Genomic DNA, 12,639 nt, shown 5'->3' on the forward strand with positions numbered 1-12,639 from the left:
TCTAACCACTAGGCTATCTGCTAGTTACTGGCCCAACACTCTAACCACTAGGCTACCTGCTGCCCCTACACTCTAACCACTAGGCTATCTGCTGGTTACTGGTCCATCACTCTAACCACTAGGCTATCTGCTAGTTACTGGCCCAACAATCTAATCACTGGGCTATCTGCTAGTTACTGGCCCAACACTCTAACCACTAGGCTACCTGCTGGTTACTGGTCCAACACTCTAACCACTAGGCTATCTGCTGGTTACTGGTCCAACACTCTAACCACTAGGCTATCTGCTGGTTACTGGTCCAACACTCTAACCACTAGGCTATCTGCTAGTTACTGGTCCAACACTCTAACCACTAGGCTACCTGCTGGTTACTGGTCCAACACTCTAACCACTAGGCTATCTGCTGGTTACTGGTCCAACACTCTAACCACTAGGCTACCTGCTGGTTACTGGCCCAACACTCTAACCACTAGGCTACCTGCTGCCCCTACACTCTAACCACTAGGCTATCTGCTGGTTACTGGCCAAACACTCTAATCACTAGGCTATCTGCTGGTTACTGGCCAAACACTCTAACCACTAGGCTATCTGCTGGTTACTGGCCAAACACTCTAACCACTAGGCTATCTGCTGGTTACTGGCCCAACACTCTAACCACTAGGCTACCTGCTGCCCCTACACTCTAACCACTAGGCTACCTGCTGTTTACTGGCCCAACACTCTAACCACTAGGCTACCTGCTGCCCCTACACTCTAACCACTAGGCTATCTGCTGGTTACTGGCCAAACACTCTAATCACTAGGCTATCTGCTGGTTACTGGCCAAACACTCTAACCACTAGGCTATCTGCTGGTTACTGGCCAAACACTCTAACCACTAGGCTATCTGCTGGTTACTGGCCCAACACTCTAACCACTAGGCTACCTGCTGCCCCTACACTCTAACCACTAGGCTATCTGCTGGTTACTGGCCCTACACTCTAACCACTAGGCTATCTGATGGTTACTGGCCAAACACTCTAACCACTAGGCTATCTGCTGCCCCTACACTCTAACCACTAGGCTATCTGCTGCCCCTACACTCTAACCACTAGGCTACCTGCTGGTTACTGGCCCTACACTCTAACCACTAGGTTATCTGCTGGTTACTGGCCCTACACTCTAACCACTAGGCTATCTGCTGGTTACTGGTCCAACACTCTAACCACTAGGCTATCTGCTGGTTACTGGCCCTACACTCTAACCACTAGGCTATCTGCTGGTTACTGGCCCTACACTCTAACCACTAGGCTATCTGCTGGTTACTGGTCCAACACTCTAACCACTAGGCTATCTGCTGGTTACTGGTCCAACACTCTAACCACTAGGCTATCTCCTGGTTACTGGTCCAACACTCTAACCACTAGGCTATCTGCTGGTTACTGGCCCTACACTCTAACCACTAGGCTATCTGCTTGTTACTGGCCCAACACTCTAACCACTAGGCTATCTGCTGGTTACTGGTCCAACACTCTAACCACTAGGCTATCTGCTGGTTACTGGTCCAACACTCTAACCACTAGGCTATCTGCTGGTTACTGGTCCAACACTCTAACCACTAGGCTATCTGCTGGTTACTGGCCCAACACTCTAACCACTAGGCTATCTGCTAGTTACTGGTCCAACACTCTAACCACTAGGCTATCTGCTAGTTACTGGTCCAACACTCTAACCACTAGGCTATCTGCTAGTTACTGGCCCAACACTCTAACCACTAGGCTACCTGCCGCCCCTACACTCTAACCACTAGGCTATCTGCTGGTTACTGGTCCAACACTCTAACCACTAGGCTATCTGCTGGTTACTGGTCCAACACTCTAACCACTAGGCTACCTGCTGCCCCTACACTCTAACCACTAGGCTATCTGCTGGTTACTGGTCCAACACTCTAACCACTAGGCTATCTGCTGGTTACTGGTCCAACACTCTAACCACTAGGCTATCTGCTAGTTACTGGTCCAACACTCTAACCACTAGGCGATCTGCTGGTTACTGGTCCAACACTCTAACCACTAGGCTATCTGCTAGTTACTGGTCCAACACTCTAACCACTAGGCTATGTGCTGGTTACTGGTCCTACACTCTAACCACTAGGCTACCTGCTGCCCCTACACTCTAACCACTAGGCTATCTGCTGGTTACTGGCCCTACACTCTAACCACTAGGCTATCTGCTAGTTACTGGTCCAACACTCTAACCACTAGGCTATCTGCTGGTTACTGGTCCAACACTCTAACCACTAGGCTATCTGCTGGTTACTGGTCCAACACTCTAACCACTAGGCTATCTGCTGGTTACTGGTCCAACACTCTAACCACTAGGCTATCTGCTGGTTACTGGTCCAACACTCTAACCACTAGGCTATCTGCTGGTTACTGGCCCAACACTCTAACCACTAGGCTACCTGCTGCCCCTACACTCTAACCACTAGGCTATCTGCTGGTTACTGGCCAAACACTCTAATCACTAGGCTATCTGCTGGTTACTGGCCAAACACTCTAACCACTAGGCTATCTGCTGGTTACTGGCCAAACACTCTAACCACTAGGCTATCTGCTGGTTACTGGCCCAACACTCTAACCACTAGGCTACCTGCTGCCCCTACACTCTAACCACTAGGCTACCTGCTGGTTACTGGCCCAACACTCTAACCACTAGGCTATGTGCTGCCCCTACACTCTAACCACTAGGCTATCTGCTGGTTACTGGCCAAACACTCTAATCACTAGGCTATCTGCTGGTTACTGGCCAAACACTCTAACCACTAGGCTATCTGCTGGTTACTGGCCAAACACTCTAACCACTAGGCTATCTGCTGGTTACTGGCCCAACACTCTAACCACTAGGCTACCTGCTGCCCCTACACTCTAACCACTAGGCTATCTGCTGGTTACTGGCCCTACACTCTAACCACTAGGCTATCTGCTGGTTACTGGCCAAACACTCTAACCACTAGGCTATCTGCTGCCCCTACACTCTAACCACTAGGCTATCTGCTGCCCCTACACTCTAACCACTAGGCTACCTGCTGGTTACTGGCCCTACACTCTAACCACTAGGTTATCTGCTGGTTACTGGCCCTACACTCTAACCACTAGGCTATCTGCTGGTTACTGGTCCAACACTCTAACCACTAGGCTATCTGCTGGTTACTGGCCCTACACTCTAACCACTAGGCTATCTGCTGGTTACTGGCCCTACACTCTAACCACTAGGCTATCTGCTGGTTACTGGTCCAACACTCTAACCACTAGGCTATCTGCTGGTTACTGGTCCAACACTCTAACCACTAGGCTATCTCCTGGTTACTGGTCCAACACTCTAACCACTAGGCTATCTGCTGGTTACTGGCCCTACACTCTAACCACTAGGCTATCTCCTGGTTACTGGTCCAACACTCTAACCACTAGGCTATCTGCTGGTTACTGGCCCTACACTCTAACCACTAGGCTACCTGTCGCCCCTACACTCTACCCACTAGGCTATCTGCTGGTTACTGGTCCAACACTCTAACCACTAGGCTACCTGCCGCTCCTACACTCTAACCACTAGGCTATCTGCTGGTTACTGGTCCAACACTCTAACCACTAGGCTATCTGCTGGTTACTGGTCCAACACTCTAACCACTAGGCCACCTGCCGCCCCAACACTCTAACCACTGGGCTATCTGCTGGTTACTGGCCCATCACTCTAACCACTAGACTACCTGCTGGTTACTGGCCCTACACTCTAACCACTAGGCTATCTGCCGCCCCAACACTCTAACCACTAGGCTATCTGCCGCCCCTACACTCTAACCACTAGGCTATCTGCCGCCCCAGCACTCTAACCACTAGGCTATCTGCCGCCCCAACACTCTAACCACTAGGCTATCTGCCGCCCCAACACTCTAACCACTAGGCTATCTGCCGCCCCAACACTCTAACCACTAGGCTATCTGCCGCCCCAACACTCTAACCACTAGGCTATCTGCCGCCCCAACACTCTAACCACTAGGCTATCTGCCGCCCCAACACTCTAACCACTAGGCTACCTGCCGCCCCAACACTCTAACCACTAGGCTATCTGCCGCCCCAACACTCTAACCACTAGGCTATCTGCAGCCCCAACACTCTAACCACTAGGCTATCTGCCGCCCCAACACTCTAACCACTAGGCTACCTGCCGCCCCAACACTCTAACCACTAGGCTATCTGCCGCCCCTACACTCTAACCACTAGGCTATCTGCCGCCCCAACACTCTAACCACTAGGCTATCTGCCGCCCCAACACTCTAACCACTAGGCTATCTGCCGCCCCAACACTCTAACCACTAGGCTATCTGCCGCCCCAACACTCTAACCACTAGGCTACCTGCCGCCCCAACACTCTAACCACTAGGCTATCTGCCGCTCCAACACTCTAACCACTAGGCTATCTGCCGCTCCAACACTCTAACCACTAGGCTATCTGCCGCCCCAACACTCTAACCACTAGGCTATCTGCCGCCCCAACACTCTAACCACTAGGCTATCTGCCGCCCCAACACTCTAACCACTAGGCTACCTGCCGCCCCAACACTCTAACCACTAGGCTATCTGCCGCCCCTACACTCTAACCACTAGGCTATCTGCCGCCCCAACACTCTAACCACTAGGCTATCTGCCGCCCCTACACTCTAACCACTAGGCTATCTGCCGCCCCAACACTCTAACCACTAGGCTACCTGCCGCCCCTACACTCTAACCACTAGGCTATCTGCCGCCCCAACACTCTAACCACTAGGCTACCTGCCGCCCCTACACTCTAACCACTAGGCTATCTGCCGCCCCAACACTCTAACCACTAGGCTACCTGCCGCCCCAACACTCTAACCACTAGGCTATCTGCCGCCCCTACACTCTAACCACTAGGCTATCTGCCGCCCCAACAATCTAACCACTAGGCTACCTGCCGCCCCTACACTCTAACCACTAGGCTACCTGCCGCCCTTACACTCTAACCACTAGGCTATCTGCCGCCCCAACACTCTAACCACTAGGCTATCTGCCGCTCCAACACTCTAACCACTAGGCTATCTGCCGCTCCAACACTCTAACCACTAGGCTATCTGCCGCCCCAACACTCTAACCACTAGGCTATCTGCCGCCCCAACACTCTAACCACTAGGCTATCTGCCGCCCCAACACTCTAACCACTAGGCTACCTGCCGCCCCAACACTCTAACCACTAGGCTATCTGCCGCCCCTACACTCTAACCACTAGGCTACCTGCCGCCCCTACACTCTAACCACTAGGCTACCTGCCGCCCTTACACTCTAACCACTAGGCTATCTGCCGCCCCAACACTCTAACCACTAGGCTATCTGCCGCTCCAACACTCTAACCACTAGGCTGTCTGCCGCCCTTACACTCTAACCACTAGGCTATCTGCCGCCCCAACACTCTAACCACTAGGCTATCTGCCGCCCCAACACTCTAACCACTAGGCTATCTGCCGCCCCAACACTCTAACCACTAGGCTACCTGCCGCCCCAACACTCTAACCACTAGGCTATCTGCCGCCCCAACACTCTAACCACTAGGCTATCTGCCGCCCCAACACTCTAACCACTAGGCTATCTGCCGCCCCTACACTCTAACCACTAGGCTATCTGCCGCCCCAACACTCTAACCACTAGGCTACCTGCCGCCCCTACACTCTAACCACTAGGCTATCTGCCGCCCCAACACTCTAACCACTAGGCTACCTGCCGCCCCTACACTCTAACCACTAGGCTATCTGCCGCCCCAACACTCTAACCACTAGGCTACCTGCCGCCCCAACACTCTAACCACTAGGCTATCTGCCGCCCCTACACTCTAATCACTAGGCTATCTGCTGGTTACTGGCCAAACACTCTAACCACTAGGCTATCTGCTGGTTACTGGCCAAACACTCTAACCACTAGGCTATCTGCTGGTTACTGGCCCAACACTCTAACCACTAGGCTACCTGCTGCCCCTACACTCTAACCACTAGGCTATCTGCTGGTTACTGGCCCTACACTCTAACCACTAGGCTATCTGCTGGTTACTGGCCAAACACTCTAACCACTAGGCTATCTGCTGCCCCTACACTCTAACCACTAGGCTATCTGCTGCCCCTACACTCTAACCACTAGGCTACCTGCTGGTTACTGGCCCTACACTCTAACCACTAGGTTATCTGCTGGTTACTGGCCCTACACTCTAACCACTAGGCTATCTGCTGGTTACTGGTCCAACACTCTAACCACTAGGCTATCTGCTGGTTACTGGCCCTACACTCTAACCACTAGGCTATCTGCTGGTTACTGGCCCTACTCTCTAACCACTAGGCTATCTGCTGGTTACTGGTCCAACACTCTAACCACTAGGCTATCTGCTGGTTACTGGTCCAACACTCTAACCACTAGGCTATCTCCTGGTTACTGGTCCAACACTCTAACCACTAGGATATCTGCTGGTTACTGGCCCTACACTCTAACCACTAGGCTATCTCCTGGTTACTGGTCCAACACTCTAACCACTAGGCTATCTGCTGGTTACTGGCCCTACACTCTAACCACTAGGCTACCTGTCGCCCCTACACTCTAACCACTAGGCTATCTGCTGGTTACTGGTCCAACACTCTAACCACTAGGCTACCTGCCGCTCCTACACTCTAACCACTAGGCTATCTGCTGGTTACTGGTCCAACACTCTAACCACTAGGCTATCTGCTGGTTACTGGTCCAACACTCTAACCACTAGGCCACCTGCCGCCCCAACACTCTAACCACTAGGCTATCTGCTGGTTACTGGCCCATCACTCTAACCACTAGACTACCTGCTGGTTACTGGCCCTACACTCTAACCACTAGGCTATCTGCCGCCCCAACACTCTAACCACTAGGCTATCTGCCGCCCCTACACTCTAACCACTAGGCTATCTGCCGCCCCAGCACTCTAACCACTAGGCTATCTGCCGCCCCAACACTCTAACCACTAGGCTATCTGCCGCCCCAACACTCTAACCACTAGGCTATCTGCCGCCCCAACACTCTAACCACTAGGCTATCTGCCGCCCCAACACTCTAACCACTAGGCTATCTGCCGCCCCAACACTCTAACCACTAGGCTATCTGCCGCCCCAACACTCTAACCACTAGGCTACCTGCCGCCCCAACACTCTAACCACTAGGCTATCTGCCGCCCCAACACTCTAACCACTAGGCTATCTGCAGCCCCAACACTCTAACCACTAGGCTATCTGCCGCCCCAACACTCTAACCACTAGGCTACCTGCCGCCCCAACACTCTAACCACTAGGCTATCTGCCGCCCCTACACTCTAACCACTAGGCTATCTGCCGCCCCAACACTCTAACCACTAGGCTATCTGCCGCCCCAACACTCTAACCACTAGGCTATCTGCCGCCCCAACACTCTAACCACTAGGCTATCTGCCGCCCCAACACTCTAACCACTAGGCTACCTGCCGCCCCAACACTCTAACCACTAGGCTATCTGCCGCTCCAACACTCTAACCACTAGGCTATCTGCCGCTCCAACACTCTAACCACTAGGCTATCTGCCGCCCCAACACTCTAACCACTAGGCTATCTGCCGCCCCAACACTCTAACCACTAGGCTATCTGCCGCCCCTACACTCTAACCACTAGGCTATCTGCCGCCCCAACACTCTAACCACTAGGCTACCTGCCGCCCCTACACTCTAACCACTAGGCTATCTGCCGCCCCAACACTCTAACCACTAGGCTACCTGCCGCCCCTACACTCTAACCACTAGGCTATCTGCCGCCCCAACACTCTAACCACTAGGCTACCTGCCGCCCCAACACTCTAACCACTAGGCTATCTGCCGCCCCTACACTCTAACCACTAGGCTATCTGCCGCCCCAACAATCTAACCACTAGGCTACCTGCCGCCCCTACACTCTAACCACTAGGCTACCTGCCGCCCTTACACTCTAACCACTAGGCTATCTGCCGCCCCAACACTCTAACCACTAGGCTATCTGCCGCTCCAACACTCTAACCACTAGGCTATCTGCCGCTCCAACACTCTAACCACTAGGCTATCTGCCGCCCCAACACTCTAACCACTAGGCTATCTGCCGCCCCAACACTCTAACCACTAGGCTATCTGCCGCCCCAACACTCTAACCACTAGGCTACCTGCCGCCCCAACACTCTAACCACTAGGCTATCTGCCGCCCCTACACTCTAACCACTAGGCTACCTGCCGCCCCTACACTCTAACCACTAGGCTACCTGCCGCCCTTACACTCTAACCACTAGGCTATCTGCCGCCCCAACACTCTAACCACTAGGCTATCTGCCGCTCCAACACTCTAACCACTAGGCTGTCTGCCGCCCTTACACTCTAACCACTAGGCTATCTGCCGCCCCAACACTCTAACCACTAGGCTATCTGCCGCCCCAACACTCTAACCACTAGGCTATCTGCCGCCCCAACACTCTAACCACTAGGCTACCTGCCGCCCCAACACTCTAACCACTAGGCTATCTGCCGCCCCTACACTCTAACCACTAGGCTATCTGCCGCCCCAACACTCTAACCACTAGGCTATCTGCCGCCCCTACACTCTAACCACTAGGCTATCTGCCGCCCCAACACTCTAACCACTAGGCTACCTGCCGCCCCTACACTCTAACCACTAGGCTATCTGCCGCCCCAACACTCTAACCACTAGGCTACCTGCCGCCCCTACACTCTAACCACTAGGCTATCTGCCGCCCCAACACTCTAACCACTAGGCTACCTGCCGCCCCAACACTCTAACCACTAGGCTATCTGCCGCCCCTACACTCTAACCACTAGGCTATCTGCCGCCCCAACACTCTAACCACTAGGCTACCTGCCGCCCCTACACTCTAACCACTAGGCTACCTGCCGCCCCTACACTCTAACCACTAGGCTATCTGCCGCCCCAACACTCTAACCACTAGGCTATCTGCCGCCCCTACACTCTAACCACTAGGCTATCTGCCGCCCCAGCACTCTAACCACTAGGCTATCTGCCGCACCAACACTCTAACCACTAGGCTATCTGCCGCCCCAACACTCTAACCACTAGGCTATCTGCCGCCCCAACACTCTAACCACTAGGCTATCTGCCGCTCCAACACTCTAACCACTAGGCTATCTGCCGCTCCAACACTCTAACCACTAGGCTATCTGCCGCCCCAGCACTCTAACCACTAGGCTATCTGCCGCCCCAACACTCTAACCACTAGGCTATCTGCCGCCCCAACACTCTAACCACTAGGCTACCTGCCGCCCCAACACTCTAACCACTAGGCTATCTGCCGCCCCTACACTCTAACCACTAGGCTACCTGCCGCCCCTACACTCTAACCACTAGGCTACCTGCCGCCCTTACACTCTAACCACTAGGCTATCTGCCGCCCCAACACTCTAACCACTAGGCTATCTGACGCTCCAACACTCTAACCACTAGGCTATCTGCCGCCCTTACACTCTAACCACTAGGCTATCTGCCGCCCCAACACTCTAACCACTAGGCTATCTGCCGCCCCAACACTCTAACCACTAGGCTATCTGCCGCCCCAACACTCTAACCACTAGGCTACCTGCCGCCCCAACACTCTAACCACTAGGCTATCTGCCGCCCCTACACTCTAACCACTAGGCTATCTGCCGCCCCAACACTCTAACCACTAGGCTATCTGCCGCCCCTACACTCTAACCACTAGGCTATCTGCCGCCCCAACACTCTAACCACTAGGCTACCTGCCGCCCCTACACTCTAACCACTAGGCTATCTGCCGCCCCAACACTCTAACCACTAGGCTACCTGCCGCCCCTACACTCTAACCACTAGGCTATCTGCCGCCCCAACACTCTAACCACTAGGCTACCTGCCGCCCCAACACTCTAACCACTAGGCTATCTGCCGCCCCTACACTCTAACCACTAGGCTATCTGCCGCCCCTACACTCTAACCACTAGGCTATCTGCCGCCCCAACACTCTAACCACTAGGCTATCTGCCGCCCCTACACTCTAACCACTAGGCTATCTGCCGCCCCAACACTCTAACCACTAGGCTACCTGCCGCCCCTACACTCTAACCACTAGGCTATCTGCCGCCCCAACACTCTAACCACTAGGCTACCTGCCGCCCCTACACTCTAACCACTAGGCTATCTGCCGCCCCAACACTCTAACCACTAGGCTACCTGCCGCCCCAACACTCTAACCACTAGGCTATCTGCCGCCCCTACACTCTAACCACTAGGCTATCTGCCGCCCCAACACTCTAACCACTAGGCTACCTGCCGCCCCTACACTCTAACCACTAGGCTACCTGCCGCCCTTACACTCTAACCACTAGGCTATCTGCCGCCCCAACACTCTAACCACTAGGCTATCTGCCGCCCCTACACTCTAACCACTAGGCTATCTGCCGCCCCAGCACTTTAACCACTAGGCTATCTGCCGCCCCAACACTCTAACCACTAGGCTATCTGCCGCCCCAACACTCTAACCACTAGGCTATCTGCCGCCCCAACACTCTAACCACTAGGCTATCTGCCGCTCCAACACTCTAACCACTAGGCTATCTGCCGCTCCAACACTCTAACCACTAGGCTATCTGCCGCCCCAACACTCTAACCACTAGGCTATCTGCCGCCCCAACACTCTAACCACTAGGCTATCTGCCGCCCCAACACTCTAACCACTAGGCTACCTGCCGCCCCAACACTCTAAACACTAGGCTATCTGCCGCCCCTACACTCTAACCACTAGGCTACCTGCCGCCCCTACACTCTAACCACTAGGCTACCTGCCGCCCTTACACTCTAACCACTAGGCTATCTGCCGCCCCAATACTCTAACCACTAGGCTATCTGCCGCTCCAACACTCTAACCACTAGGCTATCTGCCGCCCCAACACTCTAACCACTAGGCTACCTGCCGCCCCTACACTCTAACCACTAGGCTACCTGCCGCCCTTACACTCTAACCACTAGGCTATCTGCCGCCCCAACACTCTAACCACTAGGCTATCTGCCGCCCCTACACTCTAACCACTAGGCTATCTGCCGCCCCATCACTCTAACCACTAGGCTATCTGCCGCCCCAACACTCTAACCACTAGGCTACCTGCCGCCCCAACACTCTAACCACTAGGCTATCTGCCGCCCCTACACTCTAACCACTAGGCTACCTGCCGCCCCTACACTCTAACCACTAGGCTACCTGCCGCCCTTACACTCTAACCACTAGGCTATCTGCCGCCCCAACACTCTAACCACTAGGCTATCTGCCGCTCCAACACTCTAACCACTAGGCTATCTGCCGCCCTTACACTCTAACCACTAGGCTATCTGCCGCCCCAACACTCTAACCACTAGGCTATCTGCCGCCCCAACACTCTAACCACTAGGCTATCTGCCGCCCCAACACTCTAACCACTAGGCTACCTGCCGCCCCAACACTCTAACCACTAGGCTATCTGCCGCCCCTACACTCTAACCACTAGGCTATCTGCCGCCCCAACACTCTAACCACTAGGCTATCTGCCGCCCCTACACTCTAACCACTAGGCTATCTGCCGCCCCAACACTCTAACCACTAGGCTACCTGCCGCCCCTACACTCTAACCACTAGGCTATCTGCCGCCCCAACACTCTAACCACTAGGCTACCTGCCGCCCCTACACTCTAACCACTAGGCTATCTGCCGCCCCAACACTCTAACCACTAGGCTACCTGCCGCCCCAACACTCTAACCACTAGGCTATCTGCCGCCCCTACACTCTAACCACTAGGCTATCTGCCGCTCCAACACTCTAACCACTAGGCTATCTGCCGCCCCAACACTCTAACCACTAGGCTATCTGCCGCCCCAACACTCTAACCACTAGGCTATCTGCCTCCCCAACACTCTAACCACTAGGCTATCTGCCGCCCCAACACTCTAACCACTAGGCTACCTGCCGCCCCAACACTCTAACCACTAGGCTATCTGCCGCCCCTACACTCTAACCACTAGGCTATCTGCCGCCCCAACACTCTAACCACTAGGCTACCTGCCGCCCCAACACTCTAACCACTAGGCTATCTGCCGCCCCTACACTCTAACCACTAGGCTATCTGCCGCCCCAACACTCTAACCACTAGGCTACCTGCCGCCCCTACACTCTAACCACTAGGCTACCTGCCGCCCTTACACTCTAACCACTAGGCTATCTGCCGCCCCAACACTCTAACCACTAGGCTATCTGCCGCCCCTACACTCTAACCACTAGGCTATCTGCCGCCCCAGCACTTTAACCACTAGGCTATCTGCTGCCCCAACACTCTAACCACTAGGCTATCTGCCGCCCCAACACTCTAACCACTAGGCTATCTGCCGCCCCAACACTCTAACCACTAGGCTATCTGCCGCTCCAACACTCTAACCACTAGGCTATCTGCCGCTCCAACACTCTAACCACTAGGCTATCTGCCGCCCCAACACTCTAACCACTAGGCTATCTGCCGCCCCAACACTCTAACCACTAGGCTATCTGCCGCCCCAACACTCTAACCACTAGGCTACCTGC

This window comes from Salvelinus alpinus, chromosome 2 (assembly GCF_045679555.1).
Source record: "Salvelinus alpinus chromosome 2, SLU_Salpinus.1, whole genome shotgun sequence".
NCBI lineage: Eukaryota > Metazoa > Chordata > Actinopteri > Salmoniformes > Salmonidae > Salvelinus > Salvelinus alpinus.